The sequence below is a fragment of the Cavia porcellus genome, unplaced genomic scaffold (genome assembly GCF_034190915.1).
Source record: "Cavia porcellus strain 051 isolate PalLab524CR breed Dunkin Hartley unplaced genomic scaffold, mCavPor4.1 scaffold_9, whole genome shotgun sequence".
NCBI classification, from domain to species: domain Eukaryota; kingdom Metazoa; phylum Chordata; class Mammalia; order Rodentia; family Caviidae; genus Cavia; species Cavia porcellus.
In genome coordinates, this window is record NW_026947492.1 from 53921777 (window position 1) to 53939096 (window position 17320).

Here is a 17320-nt window from a genome sequence, read left to right on the forward strand (position 1 = left end):
ATCCATAGTACCCTGGTTCCAAAGCAGAGGAGCATGGCACAGGAGCATGGCAGAATAGAAAAAGCTCATCATATGGAAAGCAGGAAGCAGGGAGAGCAATCAAGGTAGCCTGGGATAGGACATACCCTGTAGGCCACACCCTGCAGGGTTCCACGCTTCTCTGGCCATGCCTCAGCTCCCAAATCACATTTAGCCATAAACCATGGACTAAACCCACTGATAAGTATCATCCACCCATTTCCCAATCATCTTTGAAAAGCCCTCACTTATGAGCACATGAGGTTTTGCAGGGGACAACTAGATATAAACTGTAACACTACCCAAGCCATAAGCCTATTAATCAGTGCCACCCAAAATCAGGATAGGTCTTTTCCCCCTCAGTTTGCTATCCTATAGGCCAGTGGTCTCTAGAAACAACTGCCCGACAAATTCAGATGTTACTTAACCTAGTCAAGTTGACATTAACTAATAAGAGTCACATTTATGCTTTACCACTTACCACAGAGAGATAGTTCATGCACTCATTTAACAACTACATATTTATGACTCATTTCTCTACCATTTTTGTCCAGAGATTAATAAGAACCCCAATCTTAACTTGTAATGTGATAGATAAGAAATGATGCATGGGAAAGGCTAAGCATAGTAATTAGCTCATGCCAGGTACTTCAAAAATCATCACTATTATTAGTGCTGTATTTATTAATTTATCAATTTTCAGTATTAATTCATCTATTTTCAAAAGGAAGACTCCGAGCCCCATATGTTTTATAGGTTTTAGAAATGCTGCCTTCTAATAAAAGATATTTCTCAGCCAATAAGCAATCCATGAAGGGTGAATAAAATGACATAGTGGACAGAAAGGTAAATTGAGAGAACAAGGAGATGGGGACCAAGCATCCCAGGCAGCAAGAATATGCTGATTATGCTGACAGTGAGACTCCTCATCTAATCAATTTTTTTGTTGTTGTTGTTTATTTTCTAACCAGGAAAATTTTTTTTTTTACCATTTGTATAACATTTGCAGAACAAACAGACCTGTGATTTGTTTGCAATTCTTGCAGCTAATCTCATAACATTGCACTGGTATTTCTATAACAGTCCTGTGATCTTTGCAGCAGCAGCCCATTCCCTCCAGAAATATTGTGTTGGGACGTAGGGATGTCAGGGAAGTCCATGGTCAAGTTTCAAATTATGCTGTCCTCAACCTGAACCAATCTCTTTCTATTGCCATGGTTGTCTCTCTTAAGGGTAACTTGGTCCTTCACATCCAGAGCTGCCTTGTTTATAGTAACTAGCATGCTTCACATCATGTCTTTCCATCCTGAAGTCACAAATCTGAGAGTAAAGGCACCAACCCATTCAACCCTTCATTACTTGAAGTTCCTGACACATAATATGAAACCAGTTAGTGATTGGTATATAAATCTGCACAGAACCAAATATGCTATGCGAGAATAGAATTAAGAAAAAAACAGGATACGGCAGATGGAACAGGATAGTATGAAGCAGATTAGCATAAGATAACAATAAAATTTTATAGGCAGATCCCTATGCATGAAGCATAATAATATTGAGAAGTTTGCATGAAAATGTATCTGAAAAATTCTTTTAAATGAATGATTTACTGGGTCAGATAAGGTGAAAACTTCCAAATAAAAAAATCAAGCTGTGGAAACTAAGATTTTTTGTTTGTTTTATTATGTTTTTGGTTTTTCAATCTATACATTGGAAGTGATAAGTTCTTTCTTAAATCACTTAAGAATTTGTACAAACACGTAGGCAGTATGGAAGTAGAGGAAGAGAATACAGAATAGGTAATGGATCACTTGCTGCCCAATATTGCCCTTTAGTTATGCTTTCATTTATTACAACATAAACTCAACCAGAAATGTTTTAATATGTCTGCATTCCTTAACAGCCTGGGAATAATTCTAATTATTATTGAGTTTATCATTAAAGGTATAGTATACTCTTTAAAAAAAATTCCTGGAGAGTATTTAAGATGCAAATGATACTAGCTTTATGAATAATTGGTAGGATAGAAGATTGATAATTAATTTGACCCCTCCCTGCCAAATACACACACATACACAAATGAAATAGTTTCTTGAAAATGCAAATCAATTTATACAAACATGGAATGAATGTTATTACTCATAGCAAAATGTGTAGCACGATTTCTGGCAGTTGAGCAAGGCATACTGGATGACCACAGAGACAGCTGGGCAGACAGATGCGGAGTGACTGTGGAAAGCTCTGGCTGTGAAATTGTCTACATCCAAGGATTAGCTAGAAGAAGGCCAAGGTAGGTAGAAGAGGGGAAACCATAGATTAAGCAGCAGGTAATGGCTGAAGTGAGTGAACAACAGGAGACAATAAGCAAATATCAAAATGTTAGATCTCTGCTTCTAACTGAAAATGATTCAGCAAGTGACTGTCCTGGAGATGGGAGACACAAGGACACAGCAAACAGATGAGTTGGGTTTCAGGGTAAGGGTATTTATAGGAAGAAAAGGAAGTCCTGGGGAAGACAGGAAAAGACCAGGCAGAGTCATAGCCCACTGCAAGTTTTATTCAAGCCCACTACTCATGTACTACATGGGGCTGAGCACGTGTGTAAGTGCAGTAGGAGCAGGAAACATAAGAGTCAGAGGAGCAAAGCTGCTCGGCACACCTAGCTGCACACTCAGCTAAGCATTCAGCCATCCCCAGACCTAGAACCTAAGAATCGCTTCATCTAGTTCTTATTTGGGCACCACGAGTCTTAAGCATTAAAATCCTCCTCTCAGGTGATACTACTGATTGCCAAATTTGAGATCCCTGCCCTAAGGGAAACTCAGGCTTGGTGCTTTACATCTGGGGGTATCAACAAGCTGATTTCCACTTCTGCCAATGACTCCTCTAATTGTTTGTCCTTTTAGGAAATATCACAGGAGGGAAATCTTCTAAGCTGTGTAAGGTTTTATTTATCAGAATTCTAATATGCATCAAAATCTCAAAGATTCACAATTCCTAGAAACACATACAGACATTTACATGACTAAATTCCCCAGTAATTCCTAGTGAAAAACATGTTACAGAGTGCCAACTTCTTGGACATGGAGCCAAGAACTTCCCTAGTGGACCTTGCACATGTAAATACCAATGCCTATCTGTTATGATTATGTATTAGATTTTGCCTTGTTTTTGATGATTCATTATTTATAATTTATACCTGAAAACTCATGTGGTAGTATTTCAAGTGGTAGAAACCAGAAGACAGAGCCAGTAACACGTGCATGATGCTGATAATATGCAGGGACTGTCCTGGGTGATTTTCTGTGTGCTCACCATTGGAATCTGATTAACGTATCCAAGATGGTGCCTGGACTGGACAGACCTTCAGTGATGACTTGATGATCATCCTCCCTGGACAACACAAATCACTCACCTAACAAGAGTACTTCCTCTATTATGGTGATTTTATATTCAACAAATGATTAATAATAAATAACAGTAATAAGTTAGTAATAATCACTAATACCTTCTAGGCACCAACCATACTAGATGATGAGGATCAAAATTGTACACATTATAACCATAGAGCTAACAGTCCATCAGGGAGATACAAATAAACTAATAGCTACATATTTAACCATTCAAAAGCCTGCCAATGCTACAAACAGAAATCATCCAGGGATTTGAGGTCATAAACAGCTATACTGACTTCATGTAGAGAAGGGAAGGGGCAGCTTCCACTGAGAGATGAGATTCAACAAATGGCAAGGGTTGTCAGTCGGGACAGTAGAAGTTGTGTTCTTGTAGCATTTGGGAGGTGAAATGAAGAGACTCCTTTACATCTTCCTTCAACATTTTTTCCACCCATAAAAGGGCTAAACAGTGATTCTTCTTCCTACCTCTGTATCTCAGAGGTGTATTTTAGAGTAGCATTTGTCTCATCCAGACTCCCCAACTCCTGGAATATTTGCCTGAGCTATCCGTCCCCAATTCCTGAAGTCCACAGCACTATGGTAAAGAAGCCTGCTTCCTGCTCACCTACCTTCTCCTCTCCTCTGGGACTTTATCCCAACCCACCCTCACAACCCCAGCATCACTTGCTACTTGAGTTCATTCTCTATTTCTTTTATGCTTAGCCCTCCAGAGGAGACTCTGTATCATATATATCTCAGTGCTAAGACTCCTGTGTTGCTCTGGGAGAGTTTAATTCCATTCCACTCAGGCAGCCAGAATTTGTAAGAGTCTATAGTATTTCAGGTAAGGTGTCCCAGGACAAAAAGAACCACAAAGCTCATGGCCACAGATCTCAAAGATTTCATGGAAGAGAAATATAACTAAGTAAGCTATAACATAGTGAAATATACAAAAATAAGCAGTGATGACATGAAAGTTATAAAATAAGTGAAGTTTAGAATTACAGAATTATTATTATGGTAGTCAAATTGCAAAGAAAACATACTTATCCAATAACAAGTACTTATCAAGCACTTACTAGGCAGAGTAAAAATGTTAATGGACAAAAACCTATGGTTTATTCCCTTAAGAAGCTTTTAATAAGAGTGAAATATAATAAATAAAACCAACAAAACTCATAATTTTAAGTTACTATAAAGGTAATGAAGGAAACCATTGGGGAGAGGTGATGGAGTAAAATGAGGAGACACCTACTCAAGAAAGACTGTTTCTCATAATGATTAGATATCCTAGGTAAAAATTCTGCCAATCCATAACTGTGTTAGTCAGCTTTTTGTTACTGTAACAAAATACTTGAGAAAGTCAAGTTAAAAGGAAAAAAGGTTTACTTTGGCTCATGGTTTTAGAAATTTCTGTCCGAAGTTACTGATCCCATTGCCTTTCTCTCTGTGTTGAATTAGAAAGGTCATGGAAGAAGGGCTTGGTGAAGGAAAACTGCTTACCCCACAGCAGACAAGAAGCAGAAAAGAGGAAACAAGTCAAAGAGGAAGGGGATAGGGAGAAGATATAGTGCCCAGGGTCCTGGCCCCATGACTCACTCCCTTCACCGGGACTCCTCCTCCTAAGTCTTCATCACCTCCGAAAAGTTCCATCAAATTACAAAACCATCACTAGAGTCATACACTGATGAACTTAGAGTCTCATGACCCAAGCGTCTGACAGTCCCACTTCTGAATACATGAGTCTTTGGGAGGACATCTTAAACTCAACCATAATACATGTGACCTTAAACGTGTTACCTAGACTCAGTTCCTAAAAATGGAAGAATGAATGATACACAGGTTTACTGTAAGGATCAAGGGAGAAAATGATTGTAAAAAAAAACTTAGTGAATTTCTAGCCTGCCTAGCAAGTGCTCTGTAAATATTGTCATTATTATTCCTTATATTATCCTATTACTTCTTATGCTTCATCTCAATCTTTCTGAGATGCTTCTTCCCTGAAATAGAATAACATCTTGCTTTGTCAGCTTAAAATATGCTACATGATATCAGAAGCTACATCTCTAAAGTATGATTATGAAGATGGCAATATGACCATCATTACAATTCTTGACAGTATTTAAACTTTATGGTATTTGGCTATCCACAGCAAGCAATCATGAATGAAATATATTAAATATGCAGTTTTTTCCTGATGGATAGTTTGATACAAGGCCATGATATACAGTACAGCAGCTCAGAGCTGTGTACACTTGACATTGCAGTCTGCATACTGAGCCCTTCCCCTGAGCGTTTCATTAGACAGCACTGATACGGCAATCCCAGGCACCAATGAAGTTAAGTCAGCTATAAAAAGTTGTATACACCAGGCACTTGGATCTGTCTTACCCATGGTTTTTCTTTTGGAGATTTCAGTTACTTGTGCTCAGCTATGTTATGAAAATATTAAATGGAAAATCCCATAAATAATTTGCAAGTTGTAAATTGAGTGTCATTCTAAGTTTCATGATGAAACTCCCTGCCTTCCTGCTTTGTACGCAAATCACCCTTGTGGTTCTTTGTCCAATCTATCTGTGCTTCCTGTCCACTTGCCACTTAGCAGCCATACTTCTTATTGGATCAACTATCAGGTCATCACAGGGCTTGTGTTCGAGTGACCCTTAGTTTACTAAATAACTACTGCAAAGTGCAAGAATAATTTTGCAAAGGAGCTACCAAGGCATAAAGCCTAGAATGACAGATTAGTACTCTGTGGAAATATAGGATATATATATATATATATATATATATATATATATATATATGAAATATAGGATATATAGCAAAATCTTACACTATATAAAAGTCTTGATTCTGTTTAATGTTTCAGGCACCCATTGAGGATATTGATAAGTGTAATCTGGAAACTGGAGGAACTACTATCTTAGAGGTCACACAAATCATTCCAGTTTGAAATATGTAATACTAATATGCCCTTATATTGTGACAGCTCTCAAACTACTTGCACATGCATAATTCGTCATTATCCACTATTCCTAAAGTACACGGTATAATCAACATACACAGTAAATGTTTAAAATTTTGAAAACTATTATAATAAATGAAACATTACCATTAATCTCCTTTGCTTCAAACACACTCATTCCATCATTTGGCCACTTTCTGAAGCAGTCCTGGAAGTCTTATGAGTGATTTTATGAGTTGTGATCAAAAACATGGTGAATGCTGCTGTGAAATGCCACCCATGTCCACTCAGCCACCCTATTCACAGATATGGCACACTGAGACTTTTGATTCTTTGCCAAAGTCAAAATGATCAGTAAATATAAAATTTTTGAAACAATTAAGGACATCAAGGCAGCCAGAACAGTGCAACTAAAGACACTCACAAAAGACTTTCAGAATTGCCTAAGAAAATGGCAAGAAACATGGGAAAATGGCATTTGAAGTAAAGGATTGAATTTTGAGGAGGATTAATGATTAATGGCACTGTGTTTTAGTGTAGTATTTTTTAAATTTTAAACATTCAGCCCAATGTTTGATGATATCCTATAGTCAGGAAAATTGTTATCACCTTCTTTCTACCCTGGGAGAAATAATTAACAAGGATAGTAGTAGAAGCAGCCAACATTAATTAAACGCTCACTTCTAAGGCGTGTGTTAAATATGTTGCCAAGGGCTTTCGTGTTGGTTCGTTTGCTTGCTTCTTTGCTTATTTTAGTGTTAGAGGTTGAACATAGGGCCTTATGCATGCCAGGCAAGGCTGTATAACTGAGTTCTACCTTATCTTTGCATTTGTGTTTTCAATGGTATATCACATCTCAGAGAGGTAAAGTGACATGCTGGTAGACATCTAATACACTGAGGACATGTCTTCCAATTCCTAGCCCAGGGTTCTTACCACATTTCTGTCCTTTCTTGTGGAGCTGAATTCCAGTCCTTTGTTAATGCAGAGACCAGTTTTAACCAGCAGCAAAGTTACCAGGAGTGAATGTGTGATAGCTGCTCGAGCTGGCAGAGGCACAGCTAGTTGGTCACCCTTCCCCTGGATCGACCACACGTCTGATCCCCTCTCCTGCAGAGACAATGCAGCACAAGAAGATGAACTTGAATGCACATTCAGTCTCACTATTCTTGTCCACAGCTGCAGAAACAGCTGCTGTCTCAGTGCAACCCTTTCCTTTTTTCCCCCCAATTAATTGCTACCAACTAGTAGAGTGGCTATGAATACTATATATCTTGTCCCCTTTCAAAGTCTTTATCAAACTATTATTATTCCAACCCTTGTTGTTCAAAGATTCATTACTGTTCCATTTGAATGACTAATTCTAGCATTTAATTATTGGATATTTTAAGACCTTAACCCTAGACTCCATGTTATATATGATTTGAAGCACTTTTAAGCAGGAATGAGCCTTAAAAATAGTCATCAATCATATGAAATATGATCACTGAGGATCTATTACACACCAGACACTGAGCACCTCCTTGAATTTGCATACTGGGGAGACAGAGTACAAATGGAGGATCATGTGTTGTATGCCTAAAAACTTCAAGATTATAAAAATTAAGTTAATCACTAAATACATGTTCTATCCTCCATTCTTGACAGATACAATTTCACCAAAACTCCAGTAACACGGAGGTAATTTAAAATTGTTGGACCTATCAAAGTCTGGTTTTGGAAGTGGCAGAGTGGCAGAAGTAGGCTGCACCACAGCCCCGTCCCTTCCCATCCACACTGCAGAGGGTCTCTGTTCACGAGCACATGGATGCTGCACTCACATGTCCATGATGCACACCTGCCCCAGTGGGGACTCCTGGGACACACTTCAACCTAGGCAGCAAATATCAGCAGGTGTCAACTTCAGCTCTTGGAAGGCAAGACAGGGGGAAGAGACCAGTATAAAACTTGCAAGGAACTGTGGATCAATGTAATACCTAGCAAAACATCAAGTATATAGTATGGTAACTATAAATGATTGGTGTCATGTTAACAATATACCTGAACACACTCTGCATAGTTTATTTAAAAAGTTCATAAGCCATAGCATTTTGTAAAAAGCACAAATAATGTATGTTATAGCCCTGCTTTGCTCCAATTCCTTCTCATTAAAGACCTTGACAACTGCTTACCTAGGAAGGAGAAAGGCATTATCCTTTTTCTACTTTTCATTAGCCTTATGTTAATACTTTATGGGGGAAGCATTTCTATTTTCTGATCAATGGCCAAGAACATCTTCCTACTTCTGTGACTGATCACATTTTAGCATTAAATCTATAGCTAATTGTTCTTTCTATTTTTTTTTTTTTTTTTTTTTTTTTTTTTTGTCTTTTTCCTTTTTATCGGTACCAGGGATCGAACTCACGACTGCCTGCTTTCAAGGCAGGCGCTTATGCCGCTGAGCTAAACCCCCAGTCCCTGTTCTTTCTATTTTTAATTGTCCAAACTTATAATTCAAATGCATACACTTCATCTGCTTCACTAATATGGCTGTAGCTAGCAGAATTTCCCATAGCATGGGTACTGTGCCACAGGACAGAGTAAAACTCTCAGTTCCATCCCCATGGCCACCTACACTTTTTCCCTTTCCTTAAAATCTCTCACGAAGCTATGTAATCCACAGCTAGCTACCTGTCATCTCTCTGTTAGCACATCTCTCTCTTTATGAGGGGTATATTTGTGTACATCTGAAGTTTTGCTCTAAACTTTAAACCTTGAGGAAATTGATCTCTCCACAGTGGTTTTTTCTGTTGTAAATATTTTATTTTAGAAAACCTTGATTATAAAGAACACAAGCACAATCAAATTTCTTTTTAAAATCTCTTACTGTTTTAGGAAAATTAATAGAACCCAAGTGCATTTAAATGCTTCTTTCTTCTCTTTCATCATCCTTTCTCTGGCTAAGAGTCCCCTGGTACCTAGAAGATCATGCTTTAGGAATGTTTGGGGTAAATAAAACCTCAATTCAGGCCCCATGTTTACTCAACAATACCATTCTAATGTCTGACACATTCCAAGCTCTTAAAATGGAGAATCTGATTGACCCATTTCATAAAAGCAATTTATGTCCAATTTAGTCCAATCAGTGTAGTCATTGCATCTTGGCTGCGTGGTTTTAAACAAGGAACTCCAGCTTCCTTATCTGTGAAGCAAAAATGCTAACTTTCTATTCGTAGTGAGTGAGTAGCATGGCATTATCCTTTCACTTATCTGTTTTAATCACTTATTTCATCATCCATCTTTAGCTTATATTAGATTCATTTTGCCTAATATCTTCTAGGGCCAGGAAGTCTTATCTATGGAAAAGAAGGAGAAAGAGGGGGAAAAAAGAGATTAAATATGTTCATGTTCCATTAAGTTTCCTAAATCAACATTTTTGACAAAAATATTATGGACCTTTAGAAAAATAAAATATCATTGAATTTCAGTATTACATATAAAGTATAACTATGGATATATTTATAATTGCAGTTGGAAAAGGAGTTCAATAATTATCAGACTGACAGTTGTGGATCCTTTACTTTTCTTATTGGAAAATTTATGTCAACAGGTCCAGAATATTTTGGGGAGTATGATAAACATAAATTATGAACTCATAGATTGTTTACTTGTTTTGGCCATCATATTTTAAGGGTGTCCCAAGACCTTGGACCCTGATGGAGGTAAAAAGGACCACTTATTTCCATAAACCTAGCCTGTTTTGGGTCCCAGTATATAACTATTATTTCCCGTCCTCACAGTTCACCAGCTCACTGCAACTGGGGAAGGGAGGTAAGGAAAAGCACAGTCAGTGTGCAAGGTGATGAAACTGAAGTTTCTAAAAACTACAGGATCTCTGTGAGGTCATGTGAATAATGAGTGGCCCAGGCAGGCACTGTGATCTTTGTCTGTTGCAAAAACACTTGGCTGTTTTTCTATTTAGAGTTACTTTACGAAACCTGCATCTTCCTTTGCAAAAGGATTGTTTTGCACTAGTAAATCACTGAAGGATGTCAGTAATAAGGGGTTTTGTTAAGAAAAACATTAAGATTTTTCTTTTATAAATATTAGATTTTAACTTTTCATGCCCTACTTCAAAATGAACTTGTTTAAAAGTAACAAAGAAAATGAATCCCCTGGAATATGAAGAGCTTACTTCAAAAATATGCCTTAATACAGGCTGAAATTATCTCTGCATTTATTCCTAGAAATGAAGTATTTGATCACTGTACACCTTTTACTTTTCTTTGGTAAGACATATCAATTCAACATTGACTTAAACAATGTTTACCCAGCACCTTCTCTGTGCCAAGGACAGTGCCCAGCATGGAGTTAATGCTATACACAGTGTTCTGGCACCTGAGTACTGATGCACATGATTAGGACAAGTTCTTGGTCATTTTCTCTATTTTGCTGATGAGCACCACAATTTGTAGAATTTATTAACTTGCTTTATAAGTCTGAGGAGGACAAGAAAGTAGAGTTCAATGCAGAGTAAAGAGCTCAGTTCTGCATTATGAAAAGATTATCTTCAGATTTCTTGTGCTATGAGAAAGTGGTGGCAACGGGCTGGTAAATGTTACTTATTAGCACATATTACAGAGAAGTGCCCACACAGGTTAGTCATAAGTATAATGTCTGGGGGAGTGGGGTGGCGGGGTGGGAGTGGGGTTCCAGCAGGAGAAAATGAAGGAGAGAGGTCATCAGTGAATGTCTGTGTTTAGGTCACATGAGTTACTCCAGAGTCAAGGCCTGAGACAAATTCCCAGGCCATGTCTCATATGCTCATTCTCTTTCTCTCAAAGCAGTTTTTAATTTTTAGAAAATATCTACAGTCAGTGTTGGTATCTTCACTACAGACTTGCTCATTCATTTTGCATGTGAAGGAGATAAAGCAGAACTATTGTCGCCCCTCCTGTCGTTGTATACCTTTAAAGAGAAAGAGATAAAACCTTAAGTGTGTCCCTGCTGATTCCAGAGCAACTACAGGGCATCATTCTTCAAACAAAATCACTTCATGAAGACTTGAGTTCAGAGAGTGGTTAGGATGACCGCTGCCATGAGACCTTAGTTAAGTCCTGTACAATCTCTGAGCTCCACTTTTTCATCTTTGAGATGATGAATCACACATCTGTCTTGTTGGTACTGTGCAGGCAGAGGTGTTACTCGAAACATGAACAATTTGAAGGTCAAGTGAGCTGAGCAATCAGGAGTCAGCTCTGAGCACTAGCACAGAATCTCAAGGCCCCCTCTGCTCCATGTGTTGATCCATTGTATGCTGAGCCAAGGAAGGTCAAGGCCACCCTAAGGAAGAAACACAGTGACTGGGGAATAGGGGTACAGGAAGGAGGGGAACTAAGTTCTTAGGCTAACAACTATTTGTTAGTATCTATGGAATTATTGGAATTCCATATATTACTGTTCCCAGGAATTTCAGCCAAATACCTTGGAACTGAGCATAAGACATACACATTTATTAAAGAGGCTAGCACCTAGAAGAGTAGGCTTCCCTATAAAGGGAATTCCCATATGGAAGAGTAGGAACTCAGAAAATGAGGTTTTTTTCCCTTCTCCTAAATGTCCAGTCTCTACTATGACCTGTCCCTACCATACAGCAGAATCACTCCTCAGCCACTGGACCAGGTAACCTGTCACTATTCCAAACTGGCATGCAACTTATAGGTTGATTCTTTTTTTTTTCCTTGCATATATGTTTATTCCTGCATTATCTAAATAAAATGAAAAAAGTAAAAAAACAAAAAACAAAAAACACTTCAAATGCCCATCAGTGGATAAATGCATGAACAAAATGTGCTACTTTCACTCAGTGAAAAATTTGATCATGAAAAGAAATTAAATTCTGTAACGTGCTTCAACATGAGTCAAATTTGATTTGAAAAAAATTCTGCTTGAAGAATTGTGTTTAAAGATCCACTAACAATATCCATATATTTAATTCTGATCATGTGGATGTTTATAACAGGGGTACAAAAAGGCCCAAGTTACTAGGCTTGGATCGAGGGGTATGGAGAAACTAGAGGTACGATGAAGTCTACTGACTTTATTTTGAGTTGATGAAAATATTCTAAAATTGTACTGATGCCATCCATCTATTGATACTTATTATTAAGTGGCTTATTAATTTGGTATACTTTGGCTCTATTGTGTAATACATGAATCACATATTCATAAAAGTATTTGAATTCATTATAAATACTATTACAATCATAAAAGTGAAAACTTACAAAGGTTCCAAATTCTAATAATTCTGGTAGAAAGGAAGAAAATGAAAGAAAAAATGCAATCTTTCCTTCATTGTAATTTTTGTTCTTACTTCACTCATTTTTGAGCACCCTCGAGTATGTACAAATTTTACAGCCTGGAAATTCTACTCCTAATTTAAAAAATTGTATGACAATAAATCTGAGATTCTGCAATATATTTTCTCATGAGACTGAGATCAACATTGTTAGTAACCAGCAAAAATGAAAAAAGTTTTAATGTTCATCAAGATTAGAATAAGTGAATAAACTGAGTCATATTTGTATTGATTAAGTACTATATAAGAAAATAAAACCTGTAGATAACATTTCAAACTAATCACAAAATAAAATTAAGTATATAATTTTCAGAAGATTATACACAATATAATTTTATTTATGTAACATTCATTGCTACATATTCAGTTATATTCTTTAAGGATGTAACTTATATATCAAACTATTTAAAATATCAAAAAGTATTAATCTGTGTGAAAGAGATTAATTTGTGATAAGCAATATTAAATATGGTGATTTCTATATTTTGTCTATTTCTCAAAAGGGGGATTACATGAATGGTTGGTTTGAACTTTTTACTGTTGTTTATATTCACTGCACATATATATTCTTGCTTATGACTGCAGATACAGTTACACGATTCAGTGGCTTTTTTATGGTTGAGTTTGTCTGAAACTAGAATTTTCAGAGAACAAGGTAGAAACTGTTCTCCCAATTCCCATAGACTCAAAGGCCACAGGAATCAACAGACCTGAGCTTGATAATGATTATTACACTTGGAGAAATTCACTTCCCCTCACTGAGTTTCTACTTCTCACCTGAATAGGAGAAAATCTGGCCAAAATTAGGGTTTCTCAACCTTAGCTATATAGAGAGTCCCTGGGTGTCTTACAAAAGCTAGTGCCTTCATATCACTTTCAGACATTCTGATTTAAGTACTTAAATAAAGCCTGGGAACTACAATGCAGAAAAACTTGTGGACCTTTGGACTAGAATCTGCAAGCTTCAGTCTAGTTCAGTACAGAAAACTGTATTCATGGAGTTTACTCCTAGTGATAACTCATAACTAAGAGATACATCATGTTTACCCCATATTTATACCTCCTGTTATTCTATCACCAGAACTTATTATTAACATATGTATTTGGAGTTTTTTGTTGTTTGGATTTGATTTGTTGACCTTTTGTTAATACGGAAAGCTCCTCATCCCATAACTGACATGGTGATTTATATTGGCACTAATGTCCATGAACTGAATAAGAGTAAAATCAAGTTACTATATGTAGTTAGCATGGCAAAATTGTCTTCTCTTAGCTAAACTCTTCTTGATAAATCCTGCTATTGTTCATAACAGGGCTTTGCAATGAAAGTCCACAATAAAATAATCACATATGTGCTCAACGGATAACCTTATGGGAAATACTAAGAAATTAAAAATATAAAATAAGCTGTTCTATAACAGTGTTTAGCATGTATTGCTTTCTAAAGTGATTTTAACAAATCAGTGACCAGCAGGATAATGGAAGACAAGGGCAGGGCTTGGCAGTTTTAGAGGCAGATCTGTTCTTTCTATGTCCACGCAGAGACTCTACATCTAGCAAGTACTGCTTGCTGGCTGCCAGTTTACTTATCTATTACCATATCAGAGGATAATAAGTGCCACCTGAGATGCATGAAGAATCCCAGAGGTGAGAGTTTAGAAAACCTAGGAATAAATCTATTACTTCCCTCCTTTTAAAGATGAAGAAACTAAGGCCAGGGAACCAAAGTGACTTTCAGAATGTTACCCAGTTGTTACCTGATAGAGCTTTAACTTGAACCAACTCACCTGGAACCCAGCCCACAGCTCCCTCCAGTGTGCACAACACAATGGATGGGAGCCAGAACTGCAATCAGTTGCAAGAAAATTACCATCACAATGGCTTGAACAAATACAATATCTAGGTTTTGAATATAACAAAATCCAAACTAGATACATGAAACTGCTTTGGGCAGCAATAATGCTCTCAGAGACTCAGACCTTCTCACTTTCTGCTCTGTCCTTTGTGACATGGCTCATGGTGCCCAATTGCTAGCCTTCACATTCTGCCTTTATCGCTTTTTAACTAAGAAAGCTTAGATGAGTCCTTCTATGCTTCATTTCTCTTATCTTGTTATGAAATTCAAATTGGTTTGTCTATAGACAGTGCTTACAAACATCTAGCTTAAGATAAGGACTAATTTACATTAGCTCCTATAGTTATGGTGTGGTATCTGTTGTTGGAAGATAGCTAAGTAATTATGGGGTACCCTACCTGATTTCCAGACAGAATGAAGGAGTCTTTTTATAGTTTTTCCAGAGTTTGATTTCTTTATTCATGAAATGAGCACCAAGTCTCTGGGAACTCCAGTTTGCATCTTATTGGCCAGCCTTGAGTCCCATGTACACCCATATTAAAGAGACTATGGGAAATCGCATGCTTTAAACTTGCTGCATTTCCATCATAAACAAAACAATATTCTTAGTAAATAGTCAGACCAGTGATTCTAAGGCTAGTCAGATTCACCACCTAAAAGTTGTGTGATTGGGGCTTATTCCTGATTTCACTGGCTCTCAGTCTTTCTAAGGATACCTTGCAATAAGGATTCTTCCATATCTAACTACATATTCTAAACATGATAAACAATGCATCCTATGACAATCTGTCACCTCCATAGTGATCCACAGGTAATTTGTTATTTAGCCATTTCAAGTAGTAAGAGTACCAATAAATACGTGAAATGACGGGGTCCAGAAATAGGGCTGAGAATGGATTTTATTTCGGAGTGGGAGAATAGATAGATTTTTCTGAGATGGTAAATTCCCCAATGAACTTCCTCATCACACTAACTATGGCCATTCTAGGGAAAACTATCTTTATCTCTCCTGATAAGACTCATTAGATAAAATCTTATACTACATCTCTCAAAGACATAGGAAATGGCTTTGTCTTCAATGGGAACAATGAGCAAAAGATCTTGTCAGGGTCGAAAGATTGGCAAGGGGTGTTGTATGTTACATGCAAGCATCAACAAGTATATGAGTATGTTTTCTGTAATTTTTTTACCACAAATAAGTATATATTGCTTACATTTACACATTTCTTTATGTATCTGTTGTCCCTACTGTGCCAATATTTGTATGTGTGTATAAGAATATGTATTCTTAGAGTCAAACTATTTTCTGATCATATATTTCTGAATATTTAAGTGCTGGAACTCTTCTGCTCACGGAAATGTTGTTTTCCTAGCATGTAGTGATTTTCTTGTCACTAGAATTATTCAAGCATCATCTGAATGTCCATTTGGTGGAGCTGTGGTAGAAGAAATTCATGTTGAGAGTCTGGAAGGAAATAAAGGATATTGAAAGAACCAGATTAAGTGAGCCTTATAAGAACTTTGAATTTTATGAGTATGGAAATAAATACAGAAGTAGATACTGATTTACTTTACATAACATTATACTATATTTAATGGAGTATTTATTTTACATGTTTTCTATACTCGTTTTGCTGAGCTAATTACTGAAAAGAAAATCTTACTTTCTTGAATTCAAAGGGAAAGTAGTGATCTATTTAATACTATCATTTCAGTGTCAGGCCAAGTTTAAGGGAAGGAAACATAATCGAGATTATTCAGCTAGATGGTGTCAGAGTTTTCCATTTTCTCTTTTAAAAACATTCCGAAATGAAAATTTTTATGAGGCTACTTTCAAATCTATGAGATGAGTCTAACTGTGATCTCAAATAAATGAGTATATTAGGTTCAGAAAGAGACAAAATCAGAAAGAATCTTTTTCAGATGCTAGATATTTCAAAAGAAGAAATGAGTTGAATTGGAAATTTGGACAGTATTCTTCACTGTGGGCCCTCAATCTGAAAATATACTGCAGAAGTTACTGAAAAGAAGTCCTCTACACGGCTGAGAATGCTGTTTAAGGTGATGCTTTCTACTGTTACCAACTGATATCTTAGTGTCTTAACACATTAATAGTCTTATTTCAGTGAAATCTCTTCAGAGATGGCTTGAGATGTTGGGCCCTTGGCTGTTGTTTAGAAACCTAGAATGATGGATGATTAACTTTCTTAATATATGGTGCCCAAGGTCACCTGTATACACATCAGCATTGCAGATCACAGACAGAAAGGTGCCATGAACGTACTTTCATGAGCCAATACTGGAAGTGATGTGTATCACTTCCTTCTAGAGTCATTACATTGGCTGAAACCCTGTCACATGACCACAGTTAACAGCAAAGGAGACTGGGAAATATAGTCTTTGTACCTAGGAAAAATTTGAATTTTGGTAAATGAGTTACTAACATCTACTCTAATCAATGTGGTCTAGATGGCTTCCGAAGCTCCCTTCAACTTCTTTCTGTATTTTCCATCCCTCGTACCTCTATGTCATCTGTACTTCTTTCTCTCTCATCTTTCACTTCACTAATTCTGTTTAGTGGCCCAGTTTCCTACTAAATTGATCCAAGTATTGCTTAACTTCAGTTTCTATAGTTTAGAGTTTAAGAATTTCCATTTGATTATTTTGTGGAGTTTTTGATTTTCATCTGAAATTCTTATTACTATATTTATTGCCTTGAACATCTTAAATATAGCTATTTTAAGTGC

The 17320-nt window shown here is 36.9% G+C and overlaps 1 protein-coding gene across 2 annotated transcripts in view; it reads left to right on the top strand.

Annotated features, from left to right (window-relative positions):
• Positions 1-17320, top strand: part of Tenm4 (teneurin transmembrane protein 4) — a 2788855-nt gene that overhangs the window by 1739073 nt on the left and 1032462 nt on the right. The window lies entirely within an intron of this gene.